The 20,708-nt window shown below is 37.6% G+C and overlaps 1 protein-coding gene across 1 annotated transcript in view; it reads right to left on the bottom strand.

The window, feature by feature from the left end:
* Positions 1 to 20,708, bottom strand: part of DNAJC1 (DnaJ heat shock protein family (Hsp40) member C1) — a 289,738-nt gene that overhangs the window by 224,059 nt on the left and 44,971 nt on the right. Inside the window, exon 3 of the mRNA XM_072154178.1 lies at positions 8,922 to 8,980. The gene's annotated coding sequence lies outside the window, so the exon portion shown is untranslated. The remainder of the gene's footprint in view (positions 1 to 8,921; positions 8,981 to 20,708) is intronic.

The following is a 20,708-nucleotide window of genomic DNA, read 5'->3' as shown; positions in this document are numbered from 1 at the left end:
ATAACAGAGAAGATGCCAAGAGCTACGTATAGTTAGCTTAAATAATAATAATTCCTTTATTTATATAGCGCACACAGATTACGCAGCGCTGCACAGAGCTTGTCACATCAGTCCCTGTCCCAATGGGGCTCACAATCTAATCAACCTACCTGTATGTTTTGGAGTGTGGGAGGAAACCGGAGGACCCAGACGAAACCCACACAAACACGGAGAGAGAACATACAAACTCTTTGCAGATTACTACCACACAAGTGGTAGTCTTCCTTTAAGGTGAACTAGTCACAATGAAAATGGAGTCCAGGGACATGCAGATAAGCAGATATTTAAATGAATAAATAATAAATTATACCAAATGTCTCCTGCACATTGGACAGCACTTTACATGGGGCCCCGGAGCTACACTATTTAAACAGAATTGATTGATACATGAGTTTTAATGTTTCATTGCATTTATGTATGCATGTAAATGTAACAGATTGCTGAAATCCAATATAAAAAGTCTATAGATATTGAAATTTTTACAGGTCAGTAACGGACTATAATGGAAATGTGTAATAGATATGGAAACAGAGATGGGAGCTGGATCTTATCTTATAGGTTACTTATCATATGGATTTGATTCTAACCATTCAACCCCTCAAATTTTATCAAAAGGAACTTCCTAGTGGAGGGACATTTAAAGCTGATATGACTGGAAGACGCTGATGCTGATTATCTGTGGCTCATTAATTAAAAAAAAACAATAGCTTCCAGCAGAACTAAATCAGTTCAATTGGTTGGAAAATTTTTCTGAAAATGTTAGAAGTATATCTATGCACGTGACTTCTTGTGGGAATGTAATGTAACAAAACCGTTGTGAATTATTTAACAGGAAATTATCTTTCTAAAAAATTAAATAAATTGTTCTAAACATTTTTAAAAGCTATTATTTGTTATTAAACATAGTTCCCTTTTATGTTACTGCCCTACAGAGAACTTTACAGGCAACATGAGCAATGCCAATTTAGAGCATAAAATTTAGAAGTTTGAAAATGGTGATCTCGGCAAATTTTTATATTTTTCATATATAAACACAAAACATATCGACTAACATAAAGTACCATGGGTGGGGGTATTTATCAGTGCTTGTAAGCCTGAATACTGCCGTACAAGTTGTAACATAGTCGTAATTCCTGGTTATTGCGATTATTCCCTCCCTCTACACCATGTAAGAGGGGAGGGGGCAGAGTGGGCTGGCACAGGGTAGGGTCGCCCAGCACCTGTGTGCTAGATATAGCCTGCGCCAGGTGCAGGAACAGGCTATAGCGCAATTCTATTGTGCCAGAAGCACAACCACCTCGCCGTAAATATAATCCTTTGTTTAATTTAGTTTATCTATTTTTAAAAGATTTCTAGGGAAATGAAGTGATTTGAACTTTGTTTTTTATTTAAAAAAAAAGATTAATTACCGTTTCTGAAAAAAAATATACTATTTTACTCCAGTAGATAATGACTTTCCTGCTGATCTGTTTTGGGCTTTCCATTTTAAAGTCATCAAAGCAATGTGTCACTGACGCCACAGGGGTGACAATCCATTACAATATGGCGGCGCACATGCCAGCACTGATATTGGGTGTTTGCTGCATTATACTCTTCATACAGCCTTATCATACAATGCGACGTACTAATCCATAACATGTCATTAAGGGCAGATGCATACAGACCCCATGTGGCATCTGTTTTTACGATGAGAAGCACACAGCTACACTAAACACAACACTTTTTCATGGTATACTGTATATCCCAGAATGACGGAATACAGATACAGTACGGATACATTTGTAAATTGCGCACATCCACCTAAATCATAAAACAGAGGTGCTCTAAAATGTTTTAGCAGCCTCAGAGATGAGCTGCAAAGAAGAGGGGAATATTCTGGAAAGGTGAGATACCACTAGAAAGCATTTGCATGATATTTGAATGTCATTATCAATCAGCCCCGGTAATTTTCTTAATGTCACATAATGTTTATTAAACATGAAACGAGAGGCATTGATAAAATGCGGAGCTTCCACGTCTGTCTATGTTTATTTAACCCTTCTACCTCTTGTATATGCTATAGGGGATCTGTGAATCAGTACAAAAGGCAAGAGCTTGGGCGTGCTGGAAAATCTGTTCTGACTAGGAGCGGCTGACGTTAATAGCAATTGGTAGCTCAGATAACGACAAGTGTGAGGCTATTGTGTGCTGTGGGAGGAAGCTTTGTGAACAGCTCAGCATCTGCTTCTGCAAAATCTTCATTGTTGACAGATCGACACTTCCATATCCCTTTAAGAAAATGCTGAGCACAAGAAAGATCTCATCCATTCATGTGTCTCAAGATGTTAACCTCTGCTGTGCAGACACTATTTATAAATCTGACAGCTGGCCCAGGACTACAAGTTCCAGCATGTTTTCCATACACAGGGCGAAAAGACAACATATACTTCTGCTTCTTTATCTTGTATGTGGATCCTATATATTTCGGCATCATATTTACATATCTGTATATTTAAATATAATTTGTATGAGTTAAAAAAAAAAACAGAATGCAACTCTTATGTATGATTACTCGACCCTGCAGCAGGAGAAGCGTTATTTTCTATCACAACAACTGAAACTTCACATGTTTTGTTTTTTGTATTAATGTTACAAAAGAAAACACTATAGGATGTGACTGGTTTGTTGTCACCTTTTTGCTATACACCAAGCTTTCCTTGATATAATTGCAAAAGCCTAGAGGAAAATAGTTGGGACTTGTCTTCTTCCAAAAAATCCTTTCCATTACTATGTATTACATAAGTCATGTCCTGGTCATAAAATTATATTTTTACATTAGAATTGAGTTCCCTCATTTGTGAATTGTCAAATATGCAATTTGACTACAGTGGTGGCTATATACAATATATGTATATATTTCTATATATACTCTGGACTATGTAACTATGTAATTGCTCTTATCCCTTGCAGTAATCAGAGTGGGTGGAATACCCCTATCACATTCCACCCACATTTTGATACCCCAGCCATCTGCCGCATTTAAGGAAGCTTTATTAACCCTTGATCAGAAGCTGTTAGTTCATTGTGAATATACCCTGTTTCCCTGAAAATAAGACGTCCTCCTAAAATAAAATCTGGTGCAATTTTTTTCAAGCTTAGAAATATAAGGCCTGTCCTGAAAATAAGACCTAGCAGCAGTCATCGCTACAGCTCCTTCCACGCCAAACCTCTTGCCATACTGCAAGAGGTTGTGACATGAGTGATGAATTCATAGGATAAAATCACCGACTGTTGTGTTGCAAATGTCCAGCAAAGTGCTATTACTAAACATGAGAGATTGGGGTTGATGATTCTGATAGAATTGGAGTCACAAGAAATTCAGCATGAAATTCAGGGTTTGGAGAGATACCTCCTTAGATAAAAAAAATGTTGTTTTTTGTTCATAAATACCAGGATTGTTAAATGGACCATAGATTGTTGTACTTGGAAACAGGGTCACAAGAAATTCTTGATGGGATTCAGTTGCTTATCCTGATGTATGTGATTACATGACGACAATATATTAATACATGTTGATTTTTTTGTTCAACAATAAATGTAAATTCTTGGTCATGAACAAAAATAAGACCTAGTGGCTATTTAGGAGCAAAAATGAATACTAATAAAGTCTTATTTTCGGGGAAACGCGGTAGTCAAAAATAATTTATCTGTATCATACTACAACTTCAACAATGTAGAACAAACAGTATATGGTGTATTTTGGCGTAATTCTTAGTGCCACTTCTTTTTCTATTATTTGGAGTATTTTTCACAATGGTATTTAGAATCTAGATTTTTAAGCAAAACCAATGGATCATAGTGGAAAGATTTGTAACTCTTCTGTCATTAGATCAATTCCTGATTCCAAATACTAATGTATAATACTGATCAGAATACCGTGCAGTGAAACTGGCCTTAATGAAATCTAAACATATCAAACGTAATAATTGAAGGTGAGGAATGTAATTCAAATGAAGTAGATGAGTCTGTATAATAATCCCACAGTTATGTAGTACGAGGTCTTCTTCTGAGTGATGGAAATTAAGAGCCATCCAGAAAAGAACCAAAAGTCCAGCCACATGCAAACAATTCATTCATTGGTTATAACAAGCCAGTACACACCTCAATTATTTAATCAGTTATTGTCACCAAAGCCGGGTGAGGAGAGTACACAGAGATAAGATGTAAAGGAAGATTTGCGCTCAATAACTGATGCAAAGAACAAAAAAAAAAAGAGTGTCATGGCTTGGATGCCGTTTTTTTGCCTTTCGAGGCCTTAAAAAGTCACAGGCCTACATTTATCAAAAACAGTGCAAACTGCAGTAGGTACAGTTTGCCTGTGTAGTGTTCAGGGTGCGACAGATTCATGAATTGTGGCATGCCACACATTTCACTGCACTGCATGATAAATGTGGTGCACGTCTGACCCTTTCAGTGCAGAATTTTGTGTTGTGTCGGATACAGTGCAGCTGCGACACACCTTATAAATGCATGTTCAAGGAGTTTGCGCTGAAAAAAATGTGCTTTAATTACTGTGGGCCAATGTTTTGTGGTTCTTGTGACTTTTAGCGCCACACGTGCCACTTTTTAATAAAATGGGTGTAGCGGGACGGGGAAGAAAACAAGCCAGAGACGATATCAATCTTAATAAATGTTTTACCTTCGTTCATTCCGTTAAAAATAAGAGCATGTTCTAGTCAGAACCGTTATGCACAGATCGCTCATAGATTAATAAAACAGATGCCACAAAGATGCAAGTCGGCTATGAAAAACAGAAGATAAGGTCTTTGTGAATAAACCTTGCTCTTTATTTATGCAGAACTCTGATATTTTCTGAGCTTTACAATCAGAGGAAGCAAAACACATAAACACTGCCAAATAATGAACACCAAAAAAGAAAATAAGGAAAGGAGACAGGTCTAGTGATATCAGAGCTCGCCAGCAGCTGGCACCTCAGTCGGGGGAATATACCTCTGCCTATTGCAGTATAAATGAGGGATGTGTGTGAGGGCTCTTTCACATTGGAGTTGGTGCGCATCCGTTGCGTTTTGTCTCTATTGTGTCTACGTTTTTTTTCCATTTTGCCTCCGTGTCCGCAAAAAAAAAAACTCAAGGTGTAACATTGCTTTGAAAACATCACACCAGGTTTTTCAGCCTCATCAATGGAAAAAAATGTATGTTTCAGCTGTTTTTTTTAGCGGATCCATAGACTTCTTTTGCCTTCCGTCATCCGCATCAGTGATAAGACATGTTTTTTATCATTTTTGCTCGGACAATGTAAAATACAAGCCTATGTGAAAACACCCATAGAAATGGCTTTGTGAGGCATCCGTGGAAATCAGTGAACCACGGACGTGAAAAACAACCCCAATGTGAAAGAGCCATAAGACAATGGTAATCTTGAGATTCCACCTTGTTCTCAGCTGTAGATCTTAATTATCATGAGAAGTCTTTTTAGAGCACATTGGGCCTGACACACAGAATTATTCTACACTAGTGACCAATGGTTGTATGATTGAAAAAATTGGTAGGGTGAATTTACACCCTACAGGTTTTTTGCATAAACATATGTGACTGCCGCCCAAAACAGCCCTTTCAGATGAATGGAACTGATTTTAGTCATATGAAAATAAAAATAGTACTAAACAATCCACTAAAAACAGGATTATAGTTGGGAGCTGTATCCTCACAGGGATTCTGTGACTTGTGGATACATATAAGGGCAGCTTTTTGGTCTGTGAGAATTAGCCAGCACACTGTGCTTAATAAGTCGTTACTGGTGAACATTTTCACTAATAGAATTATCACTACCTATTACTTTTATCAATAAATATTGATCAACACTAAATTAGTTTCATTGCATCATTGCTTTTTTTAGGCAGCTGATTTTAACATTTGCATTGCAAAGGCATACGTAGCTGAATCTTTTGTTTGTAGGTTGTGGCTGGGATCTGTGCTCATTGTGACATGGGTAACCTGTGACAAGTCTGACCTGTGTGTCTCTTGGCGCATGTCTCCTTGCGGCTGGGGCAAGATTAATATTTAAATTTTAGACTGGTGTGACAAAACCTGTTTTAGAGACCATGTGCACTCTGTAAATCATTGATGCCGTCCTTTTAATATCCAATTAAATTATAGAATTATAAATGAATGACATCCATCAGCAGTCTATTTTACTGTAGCTACATGAAACTGCATGGGAAATACTAAGAAGAAAATAAGACTAACACCCCTTTCGAACTGACGTTGTGCAGACGTACATCAGGCTGCACATTTACGGCTGGATTTACATTTTCATAGACGCCTATGGCACTTATGGCCGCAGTACAGTGACCACCCATGTTTATGGCAGGGCACCATGCCTCGCTATGGAGAGGGGAGAGGTGAGCGGCGCTCTCCAGTGCTCAGCTGTATGCTTGCCTGGGCTACGGCAAGGTGAGCCTACGGCAGTGTGAAAGGGAACTCAGTCTGCAGTTTTCCCAACCACAGTTCAACAATACTGTACTCTACAGTTCAAAGGTTTACATGCATATATCAACCTTTGCAGAACTAATTTGGGGTAGTTTATCCAATGGCCACTTGCAGGGAAAATTGATACTTGGTATTTGTTGACCTTGTTTATATCATGGGCCCCAAAAAATGAACTCTTGGCTCATGTTTTCGGACCCATGTGTCTTCTCGTACTGCAAACACAATAGGAATAGGAGCTGCTCCATAATTTGAGGCCCAGGCAATCACCTCACACATGAGGCAATGGAAACCACAACTGTGTGCATTAGGCCATAGAAATACATGTGCTAAATTGATGAAACAACTGATATCACACATCCCCATGAGGTCTTGAGCTAATGAAATTGGGACATTTACATTTGTAGGGGGTTATATCTACTCAAAATTCAGTCGATATTATGCTGCCATTTTACCTATTGTTGTGTTAGCTAGTGTTTCTGTTAGAAAGCAGCCATATTTTTTAGTCCTGGACAACCCCTTTAAATCTAATTTATTCACTTTATTTGTGGTGCAGTCATTTGCATCAAATCAGAGCTAAAAAAAAAAAACATGTGTTTTTCACTTTCACAGAATTTCATCTAAAAATCTATAACTTTTGTTATGTGAAAGAAAAAAATCTCTCCCCCAAAAACGTGAAGATGTTGTGTTTTGCTTTATTCCTACCAACAAAATATAAAATGAATTGAGAAATCCCAACCACAGCTCAATACTGTATACGAAAAAGAATGTTTAGACCCTTATGTTTGTTTTGTTAAAAAATTTTAAAGTGTTTTTATACATCTGAGTGGCCATTGCTGAAATCCATGAAGATGCTTTGGAAATAAATCCAGGGAATGATTTTTAGTCATAGAAAATTCTACAAGTCTAACGTATGTGAATATAGCCCAGTGGAGAGTTCAAGCTGGGTCAAATAGCACTTTGTGAATGAGCCCTAACAATTCAGAATCTGTAATACAGACCACTTTCATGTGGCTGTATTTTCCATTAGAATTTGGAAGCCAAACCCAGCTGTGGAATCTGCAGAGAGAAAAATCAGAATAGAAGATCTTCTGTGTGTTGGACCCATTCCTGGTTTTGTCTTGAAATTACTGGTACTAACATGAATACTGCTATGTGAAAGCTATAAAAACAATAATAGGGCAAGTGCAAATTCAGTTCATATCTCAGTAATTTAATTAGTTGTTTTGCATCACTTACTCTGAGCAAAAATAGGTGGAGGCTACACAGAAATAAGGTGTAATGGAAGTGTTCTCCTGGACACTAATATTAAACAATGAGGCCTCATTCAGACTACAGTATATATGTCACTTAGTTGGTCCAAATTTACAACCATCTGTAACTACATCTAAACACTATAGTTATAGGACATCTACCACCAGGATGAAGGATTGTAAACCAAGCACACTTACATGCGGGTGTGTGCCCCCTTTGGCAGGATCAGCTCTTCTTTCTTTGTTTTTACAGGAAAAAAAAGCTGCAAAAATTGTGCAAATGAGTTTGAGGAGCTCTGGGCTCCATAGCTGTTAATTGATCCCGGAGTCCCTCAGGCTTATTTGAATAAGGAAAAAAGAAGGTATCCTGTCAGAGGGGGAAACAGCAGTATGTAAAAGTGTGCTTCATTTACAGTGCTTTATCCTCATAGTAGATTTCCTTTAATCCTAAAGTGTGTTTTGTCATATGCAGATTATTTCATCACTTTTCTAAATCACAGAGGGGGTCATTTATTATGGCCTTTGAAATGGAAAACTGGTGGTGTTTTGTTTTTTATTTTGCTTCTGCGCCTCTTTTACCTGAATTTATGAAGTGTCGGAAGCCATAATATTGGTATTTTCCCACACTTTCGACTTGTTCTTTTTTTTTTAAGGCGCAAAATTTTGGCACCGCTTGTGAATCCACCAGTTTCCCGGCGCTTCTATTTTTCTGCAAGTTGTGGCACAAAAATAGCCCAGCTAAAAGCAAGTCTAGGGAGTAACCTTCAGTCCATGCGCCAATTCATTAATCTCTTGTGCCACTGATATCCCACTAAAAAAAATAGCACGGTATAACCACCGTGCACCAAAATTAATAAATACCCCTCAGAATGTCCTAACACATGTCCTCTTATGCCAGGTCAGTGGGATTGTGTAAAACATGCATCACATGTTTCCTTCAATGTTCATTGGTATTTAAGCTTCTGTCTATTAGGCCTATTTCAGTCAAGTCTATTTATAATCTGTAAAACATCTGAGATTTAAGGTTTTAATAATATAAATAATATTATATCATACTATTCACATGTCTGTTCTTTTCACATTTGTATTTGAAAATGTTGTTTTACTCTCAAACAGCCTATTATGGTCTATGGAAGAACTTACTATATAGATGCTTCAGTATTCCATCAGAACATTATCAGGGATTCCAGCAGTATTTCACTCTGGGGAAACACAAACAAATATTATTTGTTATATTATTATATTACCCGGCCACTGACATAACTCTTATTACCCGCCCATTAAATTCAACAAATTCAGTTTCAACCCCTGCACCTTTCAATGTAAGACATTCCCTTTCATACAGTAGATGCTGTCACTGGAGTATATACAGACAGAGGGATGTGAAATCTTTAGCTGGGATTTCTTTGTGAGTGCGATGCTTACTGTACACGCTGTACATTGCTTTAGGATTGTTCTTCATTACGTTCATCCTTGTATGAAGCGTATGAATTGCTTTTGTTTTTCCGGCAGGTCGCCCTTGATACATTGCAGTCCTGCACAGGCCTTGGGCCACAAGTAAATCCTATCATTTTTCCAACGGCACAAAGGCAGGGAGAAATCTTTCATGAAAACAATGACATTAATACATTACGATTTCTTACTGTCTCCACGTTACCAGAGAGACGATTATAGATTTAGAAATGAACGGGTTGCTGCTCAGTCAGGGCAAATTATGGCTAATTAGCTCGCATTTTGGTAACCATTTTAAGATAATTAAAAAATAATAATCATTTACAACCCCGCAATCTATTCCTTCTGTGCGGGAAAGATAGATTTTTCCTATGTACCACCTTGACAAGGAGAAAAAAAAAATCAGTCTTCCACTCTTGTTAACGTAATGGGAGAGAAATTGCTCGATTTGCTATTTTAACTCATAAGGCCCCCAGGATTTACACAGCACATGCTAATCTAATCAGGGCTCGGCCTGTTCCATCACCCTGATAGGAAGAGATGGAATTACATTCACCAAACCCATCGACTACTCATTAAACAGATGGGCATTTCTTACATAGCACAACTTTATGTTATGTACTTTAGTCTCAGGGCAAATGTTATATTTCAGATTTTCTCTTTCTATGTGAACATTTATATACATACAAATTATTCATGAGTTTATGGCCCATAACAATTGGGAGCAGGATCATACATAGAGATGAGAGTATCTACTCGTTGGTTCGATTTGGTAGAAATCTGGCATTTTGCTTCAGACAAATCTTTTGAAATAATAATGTAATTTATCCCAAAGCTTAAGGAAGGGGGACTTGGCGAGGAAAAATGAAAAAATAAATTGTAAAAAATTAACAAAAACAAAACAAAACTTGGACCGATTGAAATTGGACCCGAACTGCATCTTTGGAACAATTTCAGAATTATCAGAATCTTGGATAATTTGCTTATCTCTTGTCATACTAAAACTGCACTATTTTAGGAATATTTCACATGTCAGTCTACTGGTCAGTATTTTCCATAATCAAAACCAGGCAGTGGTAGCTATAGATAAAAAGTATGATAGAGACATTTTTACATGCTCTGTATTCAGCTTCCATTTCAGTTTTCAGCTTCTAAAAAGAGCTTGGGCATAGTTTTAATGAGTGACACTGCCTATGCACTGTGCAGAGGGATGAAATTCATTTTGCAGGGAATTTACATTAGATACCAGTTTTTTTCTGCTAGTTTTTTTCTGCCACTGCTTGTTTCCCTGTAGAAACTCCATTGTAGACACCCCCAGCTATCTGGCCTAGTGTGACCCTAGCCTATGGCTGGGTCCACACATGTCGCAATTGTTGTGTCTTGGCTGAATTTGCTGGTGGCTGACCCACAGTGATTTACATGTGCAGCAGAGTGGATTTCACATTGTAGATTTGCTAAAGCTGAATTATGTGAGGAAGAAAACCTATTATTTGAGGGTGGTTTTTATGCAGTGAAAAAAGCGTCAGCATGCCAGGATTTGATGGGGGTTTTTTTCAGGCATTTCTCCTTTACTCAAAAAATGCATTTCTTAAATGTTAAACATTGAAAACTCTGTATGTAAATTCTTATTACAAATGCATAGTGTTTCATTTTTACTGGTGTTAATTTTTATTGTGTATAATTGAGACTTAAGAGTTCTGTCATTATTGGTACATTCTGCAACTAAGGTTTGTTTTCAAAGTGGCAGAATTTCTATTACAGGTTCATGTCCACACAAACATCTGCTTATAAAACTTGCCTTCAAAACTACAGCCCAAAATCCCTGTTTTCCCTCTATGATGTACTATTAGTGCACATATAATTTAAACAACCCTTACATGAACTGTCCTATAGAAACCTGTGTATAAAAACTTTTTGTACATAAAATATTTTAAATGACAGTTTTCTCCATTGACTGCCATCTCAAAAATTTGAATAAATGAGAATGACAAATGTAAAATTCATACAATATACATAGAGATGAGCAAATCTATTCTTTGACATTCTCTGGTATTTCACAGGCACCAGATCCAATCCAAATCTTTTCTGCCTCAATTAGGACAAATCTTTCTAAGTGGCTAACAAATACTTGGGGCTTAGGAAGGACAATGGGTGTGGAAAAATGTAAAACAAAAATTAACAAAGTGAGATAAGAGCTTTATATGTTATGTTTTAGAAGACTAGAAAGGGTTGTATAGCAATTTCGAGGACAACTGGAGAAACATTGGTTCAGACCGTTACAGTTCAGACCCAAACCGATCCTTTGAAAAATTTGATTAAGCTTCTACAAATCAAATCTTAGATGATTTGTTCATCTTTAAATATACACAATGCAGTCTTTTACAGAAGGACTTATATGATTGGTTATTTTTATTTTTCTATTGTCTAGAATGTTACACTAAATAGAAAAAAAATTACCAATGTGAACCCAGGTTACAGGAAGTGATTCTTCCTATTAGAACTGGAGAAGTGTTTTATCCGGCTTTCCCAGTTTTAGCCCTCATGTATGTAAAAAGAATTATTGATATTCCCCCACTTGGTAAAAATATACTTATGGCTATAGCACTTAATAAATTGCTGTTGTATAAATTAAATTAATAATATTAATCATATTATTGAAATGTCTTATTATGACTTTAGACCTAAAATGCCATGCAGACAATGTAGTGCTTTATAACTTATCATCTCCTCATGATGTAAAAGTCTACTGTATAACGCAAAGACTTTAAACAACACAAACAGGATAAGAAATAATTGTAAATGCGCATAACAATGGATCCTCCCAGTACAATAGGAATATTAGGCGTCCGCTGTAATTGTAGACTGTGCACTGTCTGTTATGTGATATAAGAATCTATTTTATCGCTCACATCCTTTTTATATAATCTGCTTTATTCCTTTTTTATATGAAATCATCCTCCGTCTGGAGCATAATATAATCACCCAATTCTGCAAGAAATAGATCAATATATCAAACATCAATTGTGCAATAAATAAGCAATAAAAACTATAAACCAACTGTGAATATTACAAAACATTCCTCATAGATTATAAGCGATCACACAAAATCACAGAAGTAAATTCATTATGAAAACAGTAATTTCAGGTACATCTTTTGATATGTATTTTGTATAATATGCTAATATAAATGGCAATGTAATGCCAACAATGTAAATGTAACAAATCTTTATTTCTATAGCATTATAGCATTTTCCACAGCATTTTATAGATGAAGGGGGACATATACAAACAGAATAAGACATTACAGAGTAATAAGATGAAAAAATAGTGAGTGAGGACCATGCTCACAAGAGCTTACAATCTATGTACTACATTACAAAGCCCAAGGATATGTTCACACATTTGCATGGCTGGGGTTGCAAATGATCGTAAAGACAATTACTAAATAATCTTTATTTTAATAATACTATCAAATTCCGTATATGTTCTGGGGAACATATACAAATAACATAAGACATTACAGAGTAATAATAGTCATATGAAACTATAGGACTGTGGCGCCTGCTGACAAGAGCTTACAGTCTATGAGGATGATGGATGACACAAGAGCTTACAGTCTATGAGGATGATGGATGACACAAGAGCTTACAGTCTATGAGGGGGTGACACAAGAGCTTACCGTCTATGAGGATGATGGGTGACACAAAAGCTTACAGTCTATGAGGATGAGGGGGTGACACAAGAGCTTACAGTCTATGAGGATGAGGGGGTGACACAAGAGCTTACAGTCTATGAGGATGAGGGGGTGACACAAGAGCTTACAGTCTATGAGGATGATGGGGTGACACGAGAGCTTACAGTCTATGAGGATGATGGGGTGACACGAGAGCTTACAATCCATGAGGATGAGGGGGTAACACAAGAGCTTACAGTCTATGAGGATGAGGGGGTGACACAAGAGCTTACAGTCTATGAGGATGAGGGGGTGACACAAGAGCTACCAGTCTATGAGGATGAGGGTGTAACACAAGAGCTTACAGTCTATGAGGATGAGGGGGTGACACAAGAGCTTACAGTCTATGAGGATGATGGGCTGACACAAGAGCTTACAGTCTATGAGGATGAGAGGGTGACACAAGAGCTTACAGTCTATGAGGATGATGGGCTGACACAAGAGCTTACAGTCTATGAGGTTGAGGGGTGACACAAGAGCTTACAGTCTATGAGGATGATGGGCTGACACAAGAGCTTACAGTCTATGAGGATGAGGGGATGACACAAGAGCTTACAGTCTATGAGGGGGTGACACAAGAGCTTACAGTCTGTGAGGGGGTGACACAAGAGCTTACAGTCTATGAGCATGAGGGGGGTGACACAAGAGCATAGTCTATGAGGGGTGACACAAGAGCTTACAGTCTATGAGGATGAGGGGGTGACACAAGAGCTTACAGTCTATGAGGATGAGGCGGTGACACAAGAGCCTACAGTCTATGAGGATGAGGAGGTGACACAAGAGCTTACAGTCTATGAGGATGAGGGGGTGACACAAGAGCTTACAGTCTATGAGGATGAGAGGGGTGACACAAGAGCCTACAGTCTATGAGGATGAGAGGGTGACACAAGAGCTTACAGTCTGTGAGTATGAGGGGGTGACACAACAGCTTACAGTCTATGAGGATGAGGGGGACACTAGAGCTTACAGTCTATGAGGATGAGGGGGTGACACAAGACCTTACAGTCTATAAGGATGATGGGTTGACGCAAGAGCTTACAGTGTATGAGGATGAGGGGGTAACACAATAGTTTACAGTCTATGAGGATGAGGGGTGACAAGAGATATAAGAGCTTGTATAATAGCCCAGCCATTTTTTTAAGGGAATGGAATAAAAATAATTTAATAAATAAAAATTGCTGCTGCTTGAACCAGCCATCAGCCACATCTTATATGCAAAGTCCAAAGTCTGTGGGACTGCAGAGAAGAATTTTCCAGATAGACAGGAAAATGCAGACAGGGAGAGTACCCAACTGTTTAATAAAAAGTTGAAGTTTCCTGAAGTTAATGAGTGTGATAGATCTGCCTAAATAAATGAGTTTTAAGAGCACATTTGAAGCTTTGAGGGTTGGGTATCAGTCTGATAGTCTGGGGTAGGCAATACCAGAGAATTGGTGCAGCTCTGGAGAAGTCCTGGAGAAGGTCAGTTGGAAGTGCAAATTAAGAAAGAGAATAATCTAAGATCCCTGGCAGACCTGCATGAGTGTTGTACTAGATTCATACACTACAGTAGGGTATTGACATAGTAATTATGCCCTTATGTTGATTCTATATTTTAGGTAACCAAGCATAAACCATCTCATTGCATCGTTACTATTATCTTCATTTTTTCCCCAATTTGCTTTTTTTACTGTCTTTGCCTCTTTTGTTGTAATCTCCTCTGGTTCTGCTTGGCATGTGCTGTCTGACAGTGACAGTTCGGCAGGGTCTGTTTCTTATTTCCATGGAAGTCATTTTTGCATTGCTGCCATCTGTTTTAACTATTTATTAATTCCGAATAAAGAAAAAGATTAAATTGGATTGCTGCAAGATGCTTTGTGTGTAATAACCAAATAAACTGATCCAAAAAAAGCAGCTAACAACAGAGGAAACCGGATGTCAAAACCACAGGCTGAAAAGGCAATGGACACAACTCAAAAGGCGAAGCTTTAAGCGACTGCAAAATAGCAATGACACTTGAATATATCACATTCATATGTAAGTAGCTATTCTACTGTAAAACAATGCAACAATGTGTCAAAGGGGGAATACACCTTATGCTCTATTTGTGTGTCTGCTACAATGGCCTATGATGCGCCATATACATGAGGGTGGATCTCCCCTACAGAAATATTCCTAGGAGTAGGACTTATACGCACATCTATGTTTTTGTCATCTGTGTTCTATTGTTCTGATGTTGAATTCTGTTCCTTTCTGTTCTCTGTTTTTGAGAATTACAAGCGGATAGTAAGGACTCAGGGACCTATTAGCAGAGCCTATTATGGATCTGTAAAAAAACAGGGCTGTAACAAACTGAGCACATGATGCCTAAGGCTCATAATTTGCCTACTAAGTAGTAAGGCCTAAAAAGCTTTACCACCCATTAACTTTCTTAATAGCAAAGTGCATTATCTAGACCCAACAATGCAGCTCTGAGAGTCAGGTTCAGCTGATTTTTTTGCTTACCGTAATATATTTCCAGGACATTTTAGAATGAAAAGGAGGCATATTATAGATGAAGACTAAAGGTGTGAAATCTGCTTTGCAGCTTCTGCTGCTTTCTCCTTCAGCTGCTCATATAGTGCAGGGTCTTAGTGTTGTGCTTCCCATGATATTAGGCTTCACGGCTCACGTTTCATGTCTGTAACTACTCATCTCACACAAGGTCTGCACGTCCAGGAAGGACATGAAAATTCTATACTACTCTCATGCAAGGAGAAGATTCTCAATTTAGGAATATGATGGAATTTAGCATGGCACAATATGAGGGTGGCTATTTGAGTAACTACATTGTGCCGTACTAAATTCCATTCCTATATTGTTTTGTCACTAGATACAACTGTGAAGGCTGCCTCTACCGCATCTCACAACTGAAGATCCTCAATATTAGAGGGATTGTACTTGTAATAGATCAATTGTACTTTTTAGTAAAATATCCTACACTAGTGTACCGATGCCCGCTACCAGGAGAATTCTTCATGTAATATTCAGCATAAAAGAACTAAAAATATTATTTACAAGCAGAAACATTTGCTAGAAATTCTTATTTGAAGATACTTGTCGTCCAAAAGTTTATAATGTGACAAATGATAAATGTTTAGCTTCATTAACAAATGCTTTTGTGCCTTGTTAACCATCATATTAATGTGCAACATTTATTTATTTTTTTCCATTTTATTGTGTTGTCAATGGAGCTGTATTAGGCTTGTTTTTTGTAGGACCAGTTATAAGTTTTGGTTTCATATATCTCACTGATTTGTTAATCATTTTATTACAAATTCAAGATTAATAACATGAGAACTTTATTCTCTAGTATTTTTAGTATTTTTTTTTTACATTTGACACATTTTTTTTAATCCTTCTTTAAAAAAAAAAAAAAAACCAGTATTTGCACAGTTGTCATTGAGCTGTGTGAGGACTTGCCTTTTTGCTGTAGATTTTATTTGTTACCATTTTGAGTAAATACAAGATTTGGATAACTTTTAAGACTTTTCTGAGTGTGACAGAAAAAAATCCCTGAAAAAAAAATTGCAATCCATGGTAGTTGTATAGCTTTGGTTGTTAGGATATGTCAAATGACCAAATCTATGTGGTTTTCGTCCTGGCTGAAATAAAGATTTCTCTTCCCTTGTGGGGAAAGGTTGTAATCAGCAAGGAGAATCCACAGAATATTTGTCATACTAGGAGTTTATAATCTGTTCAACAATTAATTTTACACTTAAGATTATTTTGCTGCATGTGGATTTCTTTTAAATTAAGCTACATCTCTGAATAACGTGGCCCTGGCCCGTAAACCATAAGCTGCTATATAGAAGCTGGCTAATGCAGCGAGGCACAGCAGATGCTTTAAGATGATTTGTGCCGAATTGTGGAATGAGATCAATATGATCAATTCCTTGTAACTAACCTAGCATTGCTCATTCATCAATCCTATGCATATGTTTAGTTTTTATTAACCTGGATAGAGACATAGATATGCTTTGGGATGGGCCCATCATTTTTATTGAAACCATTTTGCTTTAACATTTGGAGCAAATTGACAAAACAGAGTCAGTTTACTTCTTTGTACCTTGTGTAAAATGATGCAGACCTAGTTCTCCAAAGTCTCAAAAATTACAGCCTACGGTTACATCTGATGGATATAACAGTTTGGTAGATATTTATTTATTCTTTTTTTTAATTTGAGGAAATTGTTCAGTACTCCTTCTATTAAAGAATCAAAAGTTATTAAGATTACAGGAATAATTTTGCCATACTGATGTTTAAATTTGCTATACGGCTGTTTATACAGACAAATGACCCTAGGGCAATATGTAAACCAAATTAAGAAGAATGTAAATAGGAAGCCAGAAATAGATTCAAAAAATAGCAAAATGGCTTTATACTCCAGCATTCCAGATTTCATCTTTGTTCTCACTCTAGATACACCAGAGGTAAAAATCAGGAATTGCTCAAAGAAACCAAAAACATCCAGGACTTTTTCCCGGTACCTGAAAAATTCCTGGGGACTGAGCTTTGGGTATGATAAAAAATATAAAATGCACTACTGCTTCTCCATGGTCATGTGCACACAATACTACAACCCAGCAAGGAGCCTACACAGCAGAGGTCACACTACAGGGATGGGGAACCAGGGCTGATAAAGAACAATTTATTTTTATTTTTCCTCCCTCAACCCCCCCAGGAGTTTGACTAAACCCTTTTTTCATGATTAACATGTCACATACTGCTTGACTATTACAAACTGTGGGACACTACCCGGGAGACCATGGTTTGGAACCAGATAGCATGACTATTCAGAAATATCATACACTATAATGGCTCTTTACTAGTAATTGGCTTACTGTACATTGTGTTAGCAGGAAGATTATAAAGAGACAAATTTAGAAAACTAGTAATATCCTTTATGTTTGTATTGTATAGTGCTGGTTTAGGGGCCTTTTACTGGTGACAGTTTCCCTGTCAAGAACGGCAACAAATATGGTGTACAAACATTCCAATGATCTCTGCATGACCATTTTCACCAAAAGTTTGAACCTGGAAAAGATTACTGAATTATTTTGAATATGTTACATCTGCCATGTCCTCTATGAAAGAAAGTATGAATGTTAAATAAAATGTTCTGCAATTTATTTGCAGGAATTGGGGAATACCCAAATGATGGTGTATCAATAATTAATGTCAGTTTTCTAGAAAATTTGGCTACCAGTTACCACAGATTTGAGTTTCTGGTGCAGGCTTAATCCGAGATCCACAAAAATTATTAAAATACAGCCGCTGCCCAAGAATGTTATACGACAGTGGTGGCGAACCTATGGCACAAGTGCCAGAGGCGGCACTCGGAGCCATTTATGTGGGCGCCCGGGCCATGGCCCCAGCACACCAGACAGGACTCTAAGAATCTTCCTGCAGTTCCAAGCAACTTAAAAGATGCTGCTTTCAGTCATATTTTGATACTTGCTTCGCTACTTGGGACTGTAGGAAGAGGGAGAATGTGTAGACAGGGCCGAATTATCTTTGGAGGACCTTCTTCTGGTCCCACAATTCTCTGTGTACAGAGGGACACTCGAAAGAGGCTAAAATGAAGAAAATTTTCCATCTTTCTACTGGGCTGCTGTCCGCAGGAGGCCAGTATGATTGAAAGTTGTTGAACTGCTTTAACTTTTGGATGGCACCTCGCGATAAATAAGGGGGGGTTTTGGGTTGCAGTTTGGGCACTTGGCTGCTAAAAGGTTTGCCATCACTGTTATAGGTCCATGAAAGAGACAAGCGTCTTACACAGAAGAGTTCTGACAAGATAAAATTTACTAATTGCTACCCTAAAATAGTTTTTACCCATCTTAAAGAGGTGAACCATTGTAAACATGCCATTATAACAGTGAAAGAAAATTTTGTCTGTGGTATTCCTGGATACCACCACCAATAAGATACCGTATGTGATGCTTCTAAGCACAAACTAACAATTTTACAAACTCCTTTCACCTGTAAAAGGGGCCGTTTAATCTTCTGAAGGTATTGGGATAAACAAAATATATTCTCTTATAAGAGATTACTGTCTTTATGGAACAATCCCTAAGTGTATGGGGGCCATCAAACTCTACTGCAACGAGAGATGCTGGAAAAGATGAGGATCTCATTGCACCTTAACCAACTACATATATGCGTTTGTTAGTGTTTGGCCACAAACTACGTTATATAAAATAACAACATAAGGTTATTTTCTGCTGTTTAGCTCCATCAACTTATGGCATTTCCACATCCATCACATGATAGGCATCAACAGCACCTAACGGCCCCCACTGACTATAAGGGTGTCGAAAATATGAGTATTTTGCAAGACTTGGAGTTAAATCTTTGATGGATATTGAATTTCAGTCACTAATGTTTTCAATGCAGCTGAGGATACAACCCTTTATCTTAATAATGAAACTAAAGCATTTACATGAGACAATGCTTTCATTTCATAGGGGACAGGCATTGCTCATCTAAACACATGTTGGATTTTGTTTTCAGCTCCCACATTGTTAAAATTAGTGGATTGTCAAGAAATGTGTGTGTGTGTGCTGCTAGTTACAATGTACTGTCAACAGTTATCAGTAATTTCTGAGGAAAAGCTGACTGTACTATTCTGTAATGGGATGACTAAGAGGCATACCGAAAAATCACTGACCCCACCCCTTATGATAACTCTATTGATGTGCATCTCTTTTTAGATTAGGTTTGCAAGTAAAGATGTATGCACAGACACAGATGGATATACACATTAGTTGAGTTTCAGTTTTCTAGAGAGATGAGTGAGGTGGCAGCTTATTCCTCTCTGCTTAGTAGTAAGGACATCCTGTCATGTCATCTGTGTGTGCTTATATTTGGTTGGCTGGTAGCCATCACATGTCAATGTTGCTCAAATTTGTCTGTGACAACCAGGAACAGAATTTCTTTTAGTTCCTTCCCTGAAATATATAAAAGCAGTGACCAGAGGTCACAAGAACTTCTGCACAAATGACATAGATGCCTGTACAGGTGATTTAGGCCCCTGATAAAAGAGACATTCTTCCAATAAGTGGGAAATGGGAGTGGCCTGGCAGCACTGCAGAGCAACAAATATTTAGGCACTGGAATCAGCCAAAATAAGACTGTTATTCACAACTTTAGGTAGTGAGTAAAGAGCCTTGTTTTGACCAAATACAAAATAAGGATGTAGCCAGCAGCTGCCACAGTATAGGTTGATCACAGATCTGTGAAAGGGCATGATCTCCCATCGTTTTTATTATTATTATTTATAGAGCACCATTAATACTATGGTGCTGTACAATCAGTAAGGGGGTTCACATACATTACATTAAAGGACATCTATCACCAGATCAAGGATTGTAAACCAAACACACTGACATACTGGTATGTGCCACCTCTGGCAGGATCTGCTGTTCTTTTAGCTTCATATGCCCATGTTTTCAAGAAAAAAAAGGCATACACAAATTATGCAAATGAGTCTGAGAGAGGTCTACTCCTATAAGGTCTGTAGCCCCTCAGGCATATTTGCATAATTTTAAAAGCCTTTTCTTTTTGAAAACCAGGGCATAAGCAGCTAAAAGAAGAGTAGACCCTGCCAGAGGTGGCACATACCAGTATGTCAGTGTGCTTGGTTTACAATCCTTGATCTGGTGATAGATGTCCTTTAAGACAAGAACAAATGCAAGTACAAATACAAAACTGCAGTGATCAAAAGA

The sequence above is a fragment of the Engystomops pustulosus genome, chromosome 5 (genome assembly GCF_040894005.1).
Source record: "Engystomops pustulosus chromosome 5, aEngPut4.maternal, whole genome shotgun sequence".
Taxonomy (NCBI): domain Eukaryota; kingdom Metazoa; phylum Chordata; class Amphibia; order Anura; family Leptodactylidae; genus Engystomops; species Engystomops pustulosus.
This window is presented reverse-complemented; position numbering and strand designations above follow the sequence as displayed.